This window comes from Meriones unguiculatus, chromosome 11 (assembly GCF_030254825.1).
Source record: "Meriones unguiculatus strain TT.TT164.6M chromosome 11, Bangor_MerUng_6.1, whole genome shotgun sequence".
In the NCBI taxonomy this organism is placed as follows: Eukaryota; Metazoa; Chordata; class Mammalia; order Rodentia; family Muridae; genus Meriones; species Meriones unguiculatus.
Window position 1 is genome coordinate 41,447,998 of NC_083359.1, and position 13,815 is coordinate 41,461,812.

At 46.4% G+C, this 13,815-nt stretch overlaps 1 protein-coding gene across 6 annotated transcripts in view; it reads left to right on the forward strand.

The window, feature by feature from the left end:
- The window catches only part of Naa60 (N-alpha-acetyltransferase 60, NatF catalytic subunit), a 35,547-nt gene that overhangs the window by 9,598 nt on the left and 12,134 nt on the right, over positions 1-13,815 (forward strand). For 3 of the 6 annotated variants that reach the window (XM_060364080.1, XM_021632457.2, XM_060364082.1), the window contains exon 1: positions 5,203-5,367. The exons of 1 other annotated variant lie outside the window; for it this stretch is intronic. The gene's annotated coding sequence lies outside the window, so the exon portion shown is untranslated. Of the gene's footprint in view, positions 1-3; positions 28-5,202; positions 5,368-5,913; positions 6,034-13,815 lie in introns of those variants that run through there. 2 more of the 6 variants (XM_021632458.2, XM_060364079.1) reach the window with 2 other exon arrangements.

Here is a 13,815-nt window from a genome sequence, read left to right on the forward strand (position 1 = left end):
TCCGGTTCCGCTGGCTGGGTCTCGGCGGTGAGTCCCCGGCTTTTTGGTGGTCTCAGTTGGAGCAGTAGGATGGCCTCTGAGGGACATGGCGATTCCAGAAACAGAGGCAGGCACCCCTTGGAGTCGGTCACGGAATTGCGGGAACACACAGCCGCTGTGGGCCCGAGGTTTCACTTGGACGGGATGAGGCGAATCAGAGGCCCCCAGACCCAGGTCTAGTTTGGGCGGGATCCCCGTGTCTGATGTGGACTGTGGGGCACGCATGTGAGAGGTCTTGTGCAACCTCAGGTTCAGGGCAGGTTAGCCCGTTTGCTCGTGTCCGACCCCAAAGTATTCTAGGAGCATGAGGCCTTGCACCCCACAGGTGCAGTCCACCCGAATGATTGGGACCCACAGCTGACAGCGAACGGGGGTAGACCGTTGATTTCCTTCGCAGGACGTCGGTCGCTCAGTACCTCGCCACTGGACCTGTTCGGTGGCAAATGGCTTTTGTAACCAACCAGTGGCGAACTGAACATTCAACATCAGAAAGAACTCCTTCTAGAACTGTCACTTACTGATAATTGTGCCAGAAGGTTTCCTTTGTGTACTGACAGTAGACCTACGACTTAACACAACGTGCAGAAGCTCTACCACTGTTCTGTATCCAAGCCCTAGCCTTTCTCTTTAAACTTTATTTTGATATGAGGTTGATTCAAACTGACCTTGACCTCACTGGACCCTGCACTTAACGATCCTCTCGCTTCAGTCTCCTCTTGTAGCTTGACACCCATACAGACCCAACATTTGAACAGCTTTTAACTTTTCTTTCCTCAGCTGCAAAGAGCTCATAATGCTACTCTTTGATAATTTAGAAGGTACTTTAAAATATTATAAAATGTTAAGTGAAAAGAATTGTCAGTTTATGAAGGAGTTTGGGGAGGCGGCGACAAATAGGATTAGTACCTTGAAAATTCTGAGTAAATCGAGATCCTCTCTCTTGTTAGAGATAGGGTAAGAGATCCATTTGCTTCTGCCTCCCAAGTGCTGGGACCAAGGTCTGGTCCATCCCACCCAGTGCCAACATAATTTCTAATGCTAGTGGAAGGTTACTCAGTGATTGGCTGCATGGCTATTAAAACATCTGAGTTTAAGAGTAGTGGGATCAGACAGAATGTCAGGAGAGTTTCAACTGCCAATAACAGAAAAGTTAACAAAAACAATTAAAACGTGGAGCAGTTGTGTTCTTTTGTGGCTTAGTGACAAGTTAAAGGCCCAAATGCTTCCTATTTCATTTAGCATGTTGATAACGGCAATGGAATACAAATGATGCATGCTAACTTTTATTGTGTCATGTATCCACCTCAAGTGTATGAAGAATAAAGGTTCCTTAGGGTTTGGCCTGTCATGCTTCAGTGCACTAAGAGAAGACCTAACTTGCTCTGACCATCTAACTGCACAAAATAAAAACTCTGGGAAAAGAAAACCAGAAACTAAGCTTGTAGTAGTAATAGCATCTGACCAGAGAGGTTAGCCCTGAAATGGATGGAGTCAACATTTTCCTCAGTCTTGGAGGTGTTGACTACCAAGCCAAACAAGTGGGTCAAGAAGCAGGAAACATGAAAGCTTGAACTTGCTGAGAGTAAAGAGATGAGGTTAAAAGTGTAAAGTAAACAAGGATGGGAAAAGTAAGTGCCTGCCAAACATGGTCTGGTCCCCAAACACACTGGGTGTGATGCTCTCACTCTCTACTAACTGAAGCATTACAGACCGAGGTGGAGGGAGGAAAACCAGGGGTTCAAGGTCATCCTCTGTTCCACAGTTTGAGGACAGCCTGGACTACTAGTTTCACAAACAAAACAAACATTATTTCTTGATACTTTTCAGATGGCTGCCTGACATTTCTAGTGTTGTTTACTATGTATTGTTTCCTTGCTATCTTTCTACCATCATTTTTTTGCCTCATCTGTTTTGTTTTGGTTTGGTTTTGGTTTTTCAAGACAGGGTTTCTCTGTGTAGCCTTGGCTATCCTAGACTCTTTGTAGACCAGGCTCACCTCAGACTCACAGAGATCCACTTGCTTCTGTCTCCCAGAGACAGAGGGATTAGAGGCATGCACCAGCACACCCACTACCATTTGTATTAACTGACTATATGAATCATTTTCTCCTTTCTCCATTATCAGTTATGTTTCCTTTGTAATTTTTCCTGGCTACCTAATATATGCAGTTAAAAATGTTTCCAAATCTGGGCTAGAGAGATGTCTCAGATGTTAAGAGCACTAGCTGCTCTTTCAGAGGTCCTGAGTTCAATTTCCAGCACACATATGGGGCTCATAACCATCTATAACTGTAATCTCATGGGATCAGATGACCTCTTCTGGTGTAGATGGATGTACATGCAGATAAAACGTCTATATACATAAAATAAATAAATCTTTTCATTATTCCACATCCACTTCCTATAATGCTGTTTTTGCCTTGAAGTGCCCAATACACTGTAATAGCAAAACACTCCCATTCTGCTGTTTTTATTATAAATGGATATAGAATTTTTCTCTATTAATATATGCTTATATTGTTTATTAACTATTAACTGTGACATAAATACAAACCTAACTTTAAGTCATGAAACAAAACCTCCTTAAACATCCTTCCATGTACATATATGTGCATATATGACACATACAGTCTAAAAAAGTCCATCATCTGCAAGATTTTCCATTTTCACCTTTAATGTATCAATGGTAGTAATCAAATCTATATGAATAGAAGTTTTCTCTCTAGCCAATTATCTTCTGTCTGAAGCTCTGAAGATATTAAGTAAGATCAAATCTTATTTAATTAAAAATAACTGCTGTGGTTTGGCATGGTGGTACAGGCCTTTAATATCAGCAGTCAGGAGGCAGAGGCAGGCAGATCTTAGAATTCAAGGCCAATCGGTTTCCACATTGAGTTCCAGGCCAGCCAGTGCATAGTGGCTGCATAGTGAGGCTACTAGTCTCTAGTAGCCAGAGACTAGTGTGGTGGTGTATGCCTGCACTCAGAAGGCTGAGGCAACAGCATGAATTTGAAGCAAACCACAGATAAATAGCAAGAGCCAGTTTCTCGGCCTTTCTCCTTCCCTGCCCTTCCCCCAGTCGCACACAAATACAAACATTTTTTCAATTATACAAGCAGTTCATGTGTTATTTTTTAAATTGTTATTACTGAAAGATAGAGGGGTTTTAAAGACTCAGGTTAGTATAGTCTCTGTTAAACAGAACATTGACTATAAAGAAATAAAGAAGTGTTTAGGGTGTGCATCATCTCTTTACCCTTGTAAGGCTCACCATCAATGTTAGGAGAGAGCCCTCCATGGTACTGCCTCCAACACATCCCCATACTAGACACTGTGTGCTCACATGGTCAATTTGCTCCACATGTTTTGATCCTGACTCAAAGCAGGTGCTCTCTCTTATGTGTAAGAATGTTTTTCCTGCATATATGTCTGTATACCACGTGTGTGAAGTGCTCAGGGAGTTCAGAAGAGGGCATGAGATCCCCTGGAACTGGAATTACAGGTGTTTGTGAACCACCACAAGGGTGCTGGAACCTGAGCCTGGACCCTCTAAAAGAGCAACAAGTTTCTTATACTGCTGAGCCATGTCGTCAGCCCTACCTGTGTTATTCATAACAGAACATTGTTACTGTCCTTTCTATTCACTTGGGAATCCTGTCAGATGTCGGAGTTCAAAGCTGATGCTGAATGCCAGCCCAGATCATGTGATGAGGATGTGGGGAGGGCTTTGCGGCTCCTCTCTCACTAAATGGGTTTACCATTTCGTTCCAGCAAGTAGGAAATGGAGCGGAGTGGAGAGTGGGCTCTTTCCTTTTCATAGCCTCGCCTTTGTATGTTGACATTTCAAATCTGAATATTTGAAAAATGGAGTATGCACTTAACAGTTTATCAATGTTATTTCAAGAATGTGACACAAGTTGCATACATCACATTCCCTCTTGCCTCTCCTGTACTGGGATTACAAGTGTGTACCAACACACCAAGGTCAATATTAATAATTTTCCTACAGCTAGTTATAGTAAATGACACACGAAGTATAATTGCGTTGACCGTTCAAAATGCCCTGAATGGGTCCAAACATGTTTGTCACAGCTGCTTGCATACAGTAGCACGGAGTAGATACCTCAGGCCTACAGAGTTGTAAATTATGTAACAGTCTCCATTTTGTCCGAGTGATTTTCCAGTCTTTAAAGATTAACGACTTACACAGGCACAAAAAGAAAATATAAATACAGGTTGCTTCCCATAGGCTCTGCTAGCTATACACCTACTCCACAGGCAAGACAGTTAACTATTCGTGGTTGATTTGTATCTTGTTTCACCATTCTTGGTGAACACTGTGTGTTGCTGAGGATGGAACCCAGCCCCACGCACAAGCCCTCTATCGTCCAGCTACACACACAACCCCAAAATTCTAAAATCCTGAGGTAGACCTCATCTGTCAAAATGTTAAAAGAATACGGCGGCTTTGATATTTCTGAGATAGTGATGTTTTGCAGTTCGAGACACAAAAATATTTTGATATATGATGTTATCTTGGATACTAAATACATTTTACAGGTTGTTTTAGACCCTCGCTACCAGTTCTTTTTGTTTTTGTTAATGCAGATCATTGTAGTTAGCTGAAAGTACAGGATAAACTGCCCACGCGTTCTCTGCTAACAAGAACGGAATTATCTTTGAATTGTATCTGGATATAGAACCTGCACCGCCACCACTCCCACCCCCGTCCTGAAGGCCACTGTTGCTTGCCCACTGCAGTGACAGCCCAGTTCTAGAGGCTGTCGGCGCTAGCGCGGGGTGGTGCCATCGAGTCGGGGCTTCCAGCAATCACCGGCGCTGGCGTCTACTAACCTCCAGAGCAGGCCAGCGGCGGAAGCGTCTCGGGGCCTGGGAGGCCTCCTGGCTCCTCCGAGCCGCTTGATCGCGGAAGGCGCAGGGACCCCGGCCTGCCGCCGGGTCCACGCACGCACGCACTCTAGGGCGGCTCGGCGGCCGGCAACTCTCCTGAGCTTCCGCGGCCGCTGCGGGTGGCTTCGGGAGAGGGCCGCCAGCTGCCCGAGGCTTGCCCGCTCCCAAGATGGTGGCGGTGTCGTCAGGGAGGGCGGTGCCACATGGCCCAGCGGCCAATGAGCTTCCGGGCTGCGCTGCCGGCTGAGCGCGAGAGGCGGAAGTGCCGCGGGGCCGCCTTCTCTGTCCCGGCTGCGGCCCCTGCCGGTTACATAACCCGTCGCAGGGGAGACCCCGCAGTCCCACGTCCGGCTTCCCGGCTCCCCCAGGATGCGCTGAGCCCGCGACGCCGTCCGCTGCCGCCGGCTCCCGTCCGAGGTGAGGCAGTCGGGGCCTCGGCGGGTGCAAGTCGGGGCGGTGGGCATTCGCTCTGCGGCCCGGAGGGCACTGGCCGGCCGGAGGAGGCAGGGTTTCCCGGAGAGCGCGTCCCGCTCCCCACCCCTGCGTGGTGCACTTCGTGGCGCCCAGTCTGTGTGGCGGGGGCGGCGAGGGGCGCGGTGGGGCGTCGGGAGCTGGGTTTTCCGGGGACCCTCAGCCACTGATCGCAGGAATTGGGAGATGGAGAGGCGGCATCCGCTGGGTTTGTTGGAGGTGAGGAGTCTGGTTGTCTCCTAGCTCCTGCTTCTCTTCGGGGACTTGTTGCACTGGTGGTAATTGCCGACTTGTTTGCACTCGTGAAAGCAGAAGACCCTGCTTGGGTTTCGAAGCCTCTGCGTCTTTTCATTACAGCAGCATTTTGGGTATTGCAGCAAACGGGAGCTAAACTGACCCTCCATTATCGACTGTCTTGTTTCTTCTGAATTGGAAAAAAAAATGCTTGCCAAGGAGAAGAGGGCGTCTATGAACAGTGCTATTGTCTTTTAGGAAAATTGGGCTGAGGCTGTAGAGAGGGTACTCTGGGCCTTTTCTGAACCTCCAGCAAATGCCTGCCTGGCCCCACTGGTGTCAAAACCCAAGGCTTGGGGAACACAGGCTGCAATAAAGGTAAACTTTGGCTGCTTTATTGATCTCTTAACTCTGCCAAGTCCTTGCCATGTGCTTTGGGGTTATTCTTGTCACTTTTGTCCTGACAGACCAATAGTGTGGCTCGCTGGAGTGCAAATCGAGAGAGAAGGTTGCCAGGTATACAGAGGTTTTCCATTGTCACAGCACTGAAAACACAACCCCCTGACTTAGTGTTTGTCTGACCCAGCAGGCAGTCATGTTGCTCCAGAAATAATCTGTGTAAATACTTGAGTCCGCACAACCATGTGACATGGAGGAAAGTTTTAGAAGCCCTGTGACCGTGTTCCAGGCTGCCGTGTCAGGAGGAGGGGGTCCTGGACACAAAGCAGCAGAGAACTACACCCACAGAAAAACACACCCCCACCAGTGAACTGCGCAGTTAGTGCTGATAGGATTAAAGACTAGAGGAATCTAAAGGGGTATCCTGGGCACGGCAGTGAGCAGAAGCCTACGCACCTCCTTCAGGGGTTTTGTATGCAATAAGTAATATGCAGGACCTAAGCCCATTCGTGGTGGGTTAGGCATTGGCTCCTTCAACAGGTTGTGGTTTGCTAGAATTTCGTCTTGTAGACCTAGACTCCATACATCAGGCTTCCTGGGCAAGGTTTCTATGAAAATTGGTAAAAACGTGTCACAAAATCAGGTCTAGTCCAGTATTGACACCCCAGCACCAGCATAAAACATAGAATTTTGTTGTGTTTTTTTTTTTTTAAGTCTATGTGTGCCCTGTCTTTACTGTCTTTAGCTTCTTTCAGTCCTAACTTGAGACTTTGTCACTGTTTGATTAACCACGCACACACTGTGTGGAGAGTATCTTTAGATTTGACTTGTCCAAGTTGCATAGCAGCAACATGCTTCTGACCAGAATGGAAGAGAGACTTCTGGATGTCAGGTCTGAGGGATCAAAGACAGCCCCGAACCCTGGCCAGGAAGCAGAGGTTGTCCGTGCCCAGCGAGTACTAGTGACCAGAAACCGTCGGTGCCCCAGTGCGCCTCTTAGTGCAGCGTAGCAGGTGGAGACAGGAGTCCTTGGAGCTTGAGCGCCAGACACTCACGTCTTCTTTTAAGGGGTGGCTCCTCCACGTGTGCATCATACCTCCACCGTCTCCAGGAAGAGTCGTGACACCTTGGTTGGTCCTCTGCAGCAGGCATGGCCGGGAGTTACGCACTGTGCTTGTGGCGGGTCCTGCTTATGCAGTGTGAAGTGCTTCCCAGTACAGTGCTGGTCTGCAGAAAGGCACTGGAGGTGCGGGGTCTGTTTCAGGCCCAGGTCAGACACTGGATTTGATTCAGCACATGTTTAGAAGTAACTTTGATAACTTCAGGGCAGACTCCTTTCCAGTGCATCATTCCTCTCAGCATGGTCTCTGATGGAGGATGGATGAATGGACAGTGGAGGGTCTGTCTGAAGCCCAGATAAGTCACACTGCCAATTGGCCCGTGTGTTTAAATTGCAAAGACTAATATAGAAGAGATTAGTCTCTTCTGAGCTCTAAGGGGGCTGCTAAGGGTTTATAGGGTGACAAGAACAGAAAGTAGTTTGGGGTCTAGCGTAGTGCTGAGCAGTACTTTATAAGCAGCGAAAGTACCTCGCTCCAGAGGCTGGCAGGGTCATACAGTAACTGAGGTAGTCACAGCTCCAAGCTTCAGTGGCTAGGAAAGTGACAGCATGTAAAGGTGAACTCCCTGACCCCCTCTCACGTCCTTACCTCAGTGTCCACCTGGCCAAGAGAGACAAGTACCCACAAAAAGTGGTGAGATCCTTGATCCCAGGATTTGAGGGTCAGGGGCTGGTGTATCTCTGTGAGTTCAAAGCCAGCCTGGGCTACATAGTGAGTTCCAGGGCAGTGAGGGCTACATAGAGAGACCTTGTCTCATGGGGGTGGGAAGGTGAATTGTGAGTATTACAGCACAGAGATTTTTAAATTATAAGTAGATGACTACCTATTTTATCCTAAAATAGACTCTTAATGTTGCCATTTAAACCCAGCACCCTAGGAATAGTGTGATATTTTGGGCACTGATGCTAGAAATAAATGGCAAAAGACAGATTCAGAGCTCCAGGGAAGAAGAGATGGTTGTGACTAGAGATTAAGAACAAATGGTGGAGAAAGTCCTCGTTGCCATTGTGCCCATAAGAAGGTGAAAGGTATTTTGTTACTTTAAAAGACTGTTTTTAGGGTGTAATGCACACACTTCTAATCCCAGCATTTAGGAGGTGGAGGCAGGAAGATTGTCACAAGTCTGAAGCCAGCCTGAGATATCTAATGAATTTTCAAGTAAGCATGGGCTACATAGCAAGACCATGTCACTAGCCAATAAACTGGTTTTCAAAGCTATCAGCATTATTTGTTTACTTTTTTGGAATAGTTATTCTTACTAAAACAACAACAACAAAACAAACAAACTGGAAGGATGGAGATGGCTTTGCAGTTAAGAATGCTGCAGAGGACTTGGGTTTGCCTCCTAATTTACACCAGCTGCTTACAACCACCCCAAACTCCAGCTCCAGGGGACCTGATGCCCTCTTCTGGCCTCCATGGGCACGGAGCACTTGTGCATAAATGCTTGCAGGCACACACACAGTAAATAAATCTTAAAAAAAAAAAAAGTGAAGCCAGTGTGATGGCTCATGCTTGTTATCCCAGCACTGGTGAGGCTCTGGGGCATGCTGCAGGATCAACAGTTTGATCCTGTGGGGCATGGGTTGGGCTCAGTGGTAAAGAGTACCTGCTGTTCTTGCAGAGGACACATGCAGCTCACACAATCATCTGTAACTTCAGGTACAGGGGAGCCAGTGCCCTTTTCTGACAATGGCAGAATGTAGACATACACGTCAGCAAAATACTCATATGTGTAATAAAATCTTTTTTTTTTCTCCTTTCAAGAGTTTGATTCTGATCTGTGCTAACTAGCAAAGTGTGCTAGCAGACTCAGAAAGACATTTCCCCCCCCTATGTTCCAGAAATGGGGTTGCTTTGGGCACAAAGATTTGGAAATAGGTGGGTGATTTTTTTCCTTCTTCTTAAGTATGGAAAGGGCTTTTTTTCCTGGAAGATGTTAGTGCCATGAGGTTTCACAGAGTGCTGTGGAATGCTGTTCACACTTCGGTCTGTTTGAAAGATGCCTGCTGGAACCTCAGCTGTACCATCTGTAAGTGGCTCACCGCGTGCTCTGCTGCTCTCCTACACTGCGTTTCAGGTTACTTGGCTTATCCTCTTGCCTCTCCTATTAACCTTTCACTGAGGTGTGTGCAAAAACTGCCCGGCCTGGCAAAGGAGCACAGTCTGGGCCCATGTGCAGCCCACCAGCTGCTTACCAGGCAAGCCCTCTCCTTACGTGAAATTTCCCTCACAGGACCTGTGAGAAGCCACTAAAAAATAATTTCCCTTGGAGGACCTGCAAGAAGCCAGTGACAGTTGGGTGGGGGTGGGATGAGTACCAGATTTAAATTTCTGCCGTCTGTTCTATTTCTTCCTTCTTAAAAAATAGTTATTCTATGTGTATGTGCCTGAGTGTGTGCGTGTGTGCCACGTGTGCAGGGCCAGCAGAGGTTAGAAGAGGACATCAGATCCCTTGGAACTGGACTTAAGAAAGCGTGTTTGGGAATCAATGTGGGGATGCTGGAAACTGATCCTGGGTCTTCTGGAAGACCAGTAAGGGTTCCTAACCACCGAGCCAACTCTCTGGCCCCTGCACTTGTTTTCCTTTTGTCTTTTGCAGTGGTAAGGATTAAACCCAGGGCCTTGTGCACACTAGGCAAATGCCTCACCAGTGAGCTACATCTGCAGCCCATGTATTTTTCACAAGTAGCGTAAGAGCATCCCTCTCCTTCTAAAAACAGAGGGTGTTTTTGTTGTTGTTGTTTTGTTTTTGTTTTTTGTTTTTGCTTATTTTTAAGCCTTTTATGAAATGCTTGCATTAAAACTTGCGAAGGTCTTAACTTTAGATTCGCATAAGCACTAGTGTTAGGTCGCTGCTAACACAAGAGGCCCTTAAGGTGTTTGTGCAAGGCAGCACAGCAGCCCACCTCCAAGTGCCTCCTTGTTGCTTCTTCACAGCTTTAGTTTAGAACAGTTATTTCCAGCATCAGGGCACAGGTGCCTTGCAGAGGTTCATGGGCTTACAAGTCAGCTTTCAGCCTATCTTAGTTAGCACTTAGTAGGTATTGATTCTATTCATAACTTGAAGACAGTAAAATTTCCTTGTTATTACTTAAAGCAACCCATTAGATTATTTTAATATAAAATGTGTTCAGAATTTTTATTAGTGATAATAAAAGCTCATTGCAGAAGGCTCAAATAGTATGAAAGTGAGTAGCAGAGGACATAAGCATCTGCCATGATTCTTGAGGAAAATTCAGACAGGAGTGTGTTTACCTTTTAGTATTCATTTAAGGTCTTCTGCTGTGATTGCTGCACCTTGGCAGAATGGATACCCAGGGTGCCTGAGCATGGGTTTGATCCCAGATGCCAAAACAAGTTGACTTCATGATCAGGTGGTAATTTACACAAAAGTTAACACTTTCAGTGTGTGTGTGTGTGTGTGTGTGTGTGTGTGTGTGTGTGTGCATATTCTGGAAGAATGTAGATGGAATAACAGAGGAGAGAGAAAACACTTGAAAAACCAGCCCCATTAGAGATGGAGGGATTGATGAGGCAGGAGGGCTGGTCTGCTGCAGGGAGGGTGCGGTGAGAGACGCTGAAACCAAATCCTTCTGCCCGAGAGTTTCCCCCTTAAGCTGGGTAGCCAGGTTTCCACTCCTGCTCCCTCCAGCAGAAGGAGTTCCTGTGGCTGTTGTCCAGCTCGAGTTCTTGGATGGGGTGAACCCTCCAGGAAGTCTGGCTTTGTTTTGGTCAAGTGTGCCAAGCAGATATTTTCCTGTCTTCTTGTTTCAGACAGGGTCTTGTGTAGACCAGACTGCTATCAGGCTTTCTCCACAGCTGAGGATGAGCTTGAACTTCTGAGCCCAACTGCTGGATTCTTATATTTTAAAACGAAGTGTTGAAATATAGCTCAGGCTGGCCTAGAACCCTCTATAATGCCCAGGCTGGTCATAAACTCATCATCCTTTGGCCTCAGCCTCCTGAATGCTGGGATTAGAGGTATGAGCAATATTTTACTATCTTTTCTATTTCCACCTTCAGAAATCTAGTATTATGTGTAGGTAGTTTTGATGCTTTGTTTTCAAAATCCTTTCGTTGAGTTAAATTAGGAATTTTATTCTGAACTCACCCCATCTAACAGCTCCTGCCCTGATCCCAGTGGCCTAATTGTGGGCTCCGTCCAGACAAGCCTGGGCCTTGTGAGTGCTGACTGCTCTAATGGTGTGAACCTGACAGCCCAGAACACAATCATCTAGTTCTTATTTTTCACTACTAAGAACAGGAGATAATCCTGTTTGGATTTTTGGTAATCTTTCTTTCCAGCTTGTGTTTGGCCAGAATGTCTCATCATTGCAATAGAAAGCAAAGTAAAACAGGAGACTTGTCTCTTCAGTGATGGACTGTAGGGTTTGGCCTCTGTGCCACATCTTCTGGCCTCAGTCTTGTGTTCTCTTCCAGCTGGGTCCTTGTTCTTCCTGTCCTTCCTGTTCACCAGCCTGATGTTGGCCATGAAAAGAGTTGCCAACTAGCCACACAGATAGACGCCATTTAGATATCTCCTACTGCAGCTCAGTGTGTCTTGGTGTACTTCTCCGGGGATGCTTAAAGAAGGGTCTCTGTCATTTTCCTTGTGGTCTCTGTGACTGAGCAAGGAAGTGGTGTCCCTCTGCAGAGTGGCTGGAAGCACACTCCCACTAATGTACTTTTTGTCTTTGTCGCAGGATTCCTCTTGGTAGCAAGCTGTATTTTAGTGTATAGTAAATGGGACTCCAGTGTGCCACCCTCTTCTGTGTGACCAAGGGTTTCTGAACTCTGCTCATTGCTGTGACTAGTGTGCTGAGCAGAGCCTAACTTTGTCATACAAATTTGATAAATTAATGATTAAATCGGTTTTTAGTATGAAATGGAGAGAATTTTTGACTCAAAGATAAAAGTTTGGGCCTGGACTTGGGACCTCACCATCTGGCACTGTTTTTACCTGAGAGGTGACGAGCATGTGGCCAGACGCACAGCTTGGTAAGCTAGGTGTATGTGGATTTGGTGTCAGGAGGCGTGGTTGGTACCATTTATATTTTGACGTAGGTCTAGCTATGTATTAGGTGTCTCAAACTCACTATTATCCTGCCTGATTCTCTCAGTCCTGGGGTCACAGATGTACACGATCCTGTCTGCCTTCCGTATGTGTGTGTTGTTGTTTTTGAAACATTCTCATGTATTTCACGCTGACTTCAAACTCACCCTGTAAAATGATTTTGAACAGCTGCTGCTTCTCCTGGCTTTGCCTTCTAAAAGCTATGATTTTAGTTACTGTGCACCATCAGTCTGGCTCATACAGTACCCAAGGCTTTGTACTTGATAGGCAGGCAATCTACCAACTGGCCACACTCTCAGCCTCTACTCTGTATGTTTTTGACAACCCTTAAATCCATCTCCAATCCCTCCTCCATAACCGATTTTTAATTACTAGTCTCATTAATTTTTTTTTTTAGCCAGTTCTAGAATCTCCTACCAGTGGAATCCTCCTATATCATTATTTTGGGTTTGAAGAGATGTGTCTCAAATCATATGTGCTCAATATATATGGTACGGGTTCCCTTCAGAGCATGAAGACTTGGGTTTTAAGAGAGATGCTGTTTGGAAATAGAGAGGTGGGTGTTTGTTTCTTGTCACTCTTCAAATTATTCATTTTCCTACTCTGCAGTCTTGGAAGCAGCACAGGCAGCTATGAAGATGGCTTCTCACCCACAGGCAGCTGCTCATTTGAACAAATGAGCTCTGAATACTTTGTTGCTTCTGTCACCCTCCACTTTAGGCCCTGAGCCCATAAGCCTGTATTCCTGGTGTACTCCAGTGCCCTGTGTCAGTCACTGGTGTATGTTCCCTTTTTTCCACTTTTTCTAAAGGAAGGAACTTAAGATTCATTTTTGTTGATTTTCAAACCAGTTAACCCTGTGTCTGTGGCATCTCACATTCTCAGGAGCCTTTGGGCCTATGATCCCTGCCTTGCACGAGGGGGAGCTTTTAGAAATCTTGCCTCATGCTTTCCTTGAGGAAAGCCTTACGCTAATGCCTGCCTCTGCCACAGAGGGAAGAAAGCAGAGGGTCTGATGGAGCATTGGACTGAGCAGGGAGTGGCATGGAGTCTGAGGAGAGGTTTCCTAGGAGAAGGAGGGAGCAGATAGTTCTACGAGCAAGGTAGAAATCAGGCATGATGTGTAGGAAAGGGACGTTGAGGAAAGCAGGCGGCAGCAGAAGCATGGACAGGCATCGTGGCAGCTGCAGGGGTATGATGAAGGTAAAGGAGGGGGCACATATCCTGTTTATGGCCTATCCGAGGGGAGTTTGCACGGAAGAGGCTGTTAACGAATGTCAGGGGAGTGTGCCTAGGCCAGGGAGACAGATGTGGAGCTGAGCTTGTAGACATTGCCAGCTTGTATCATAGTTTTCCATGACTCTAGTGGAGTTTTTAGAATCTTCCTGAGATCATGGCTGAGAAACTGAGGCACACAGCTGCCTTGAGGCCCAGGGATGCCAGGGTTGACTCAGGATTGCTGTGATTCTACTACACTTAAAAACAAAATCAAACAAGCCTCCTCACAAAAACTAAATCATTTAAAATAGAAACCAGAATACCTCACTCCTCGATGATTCAGCA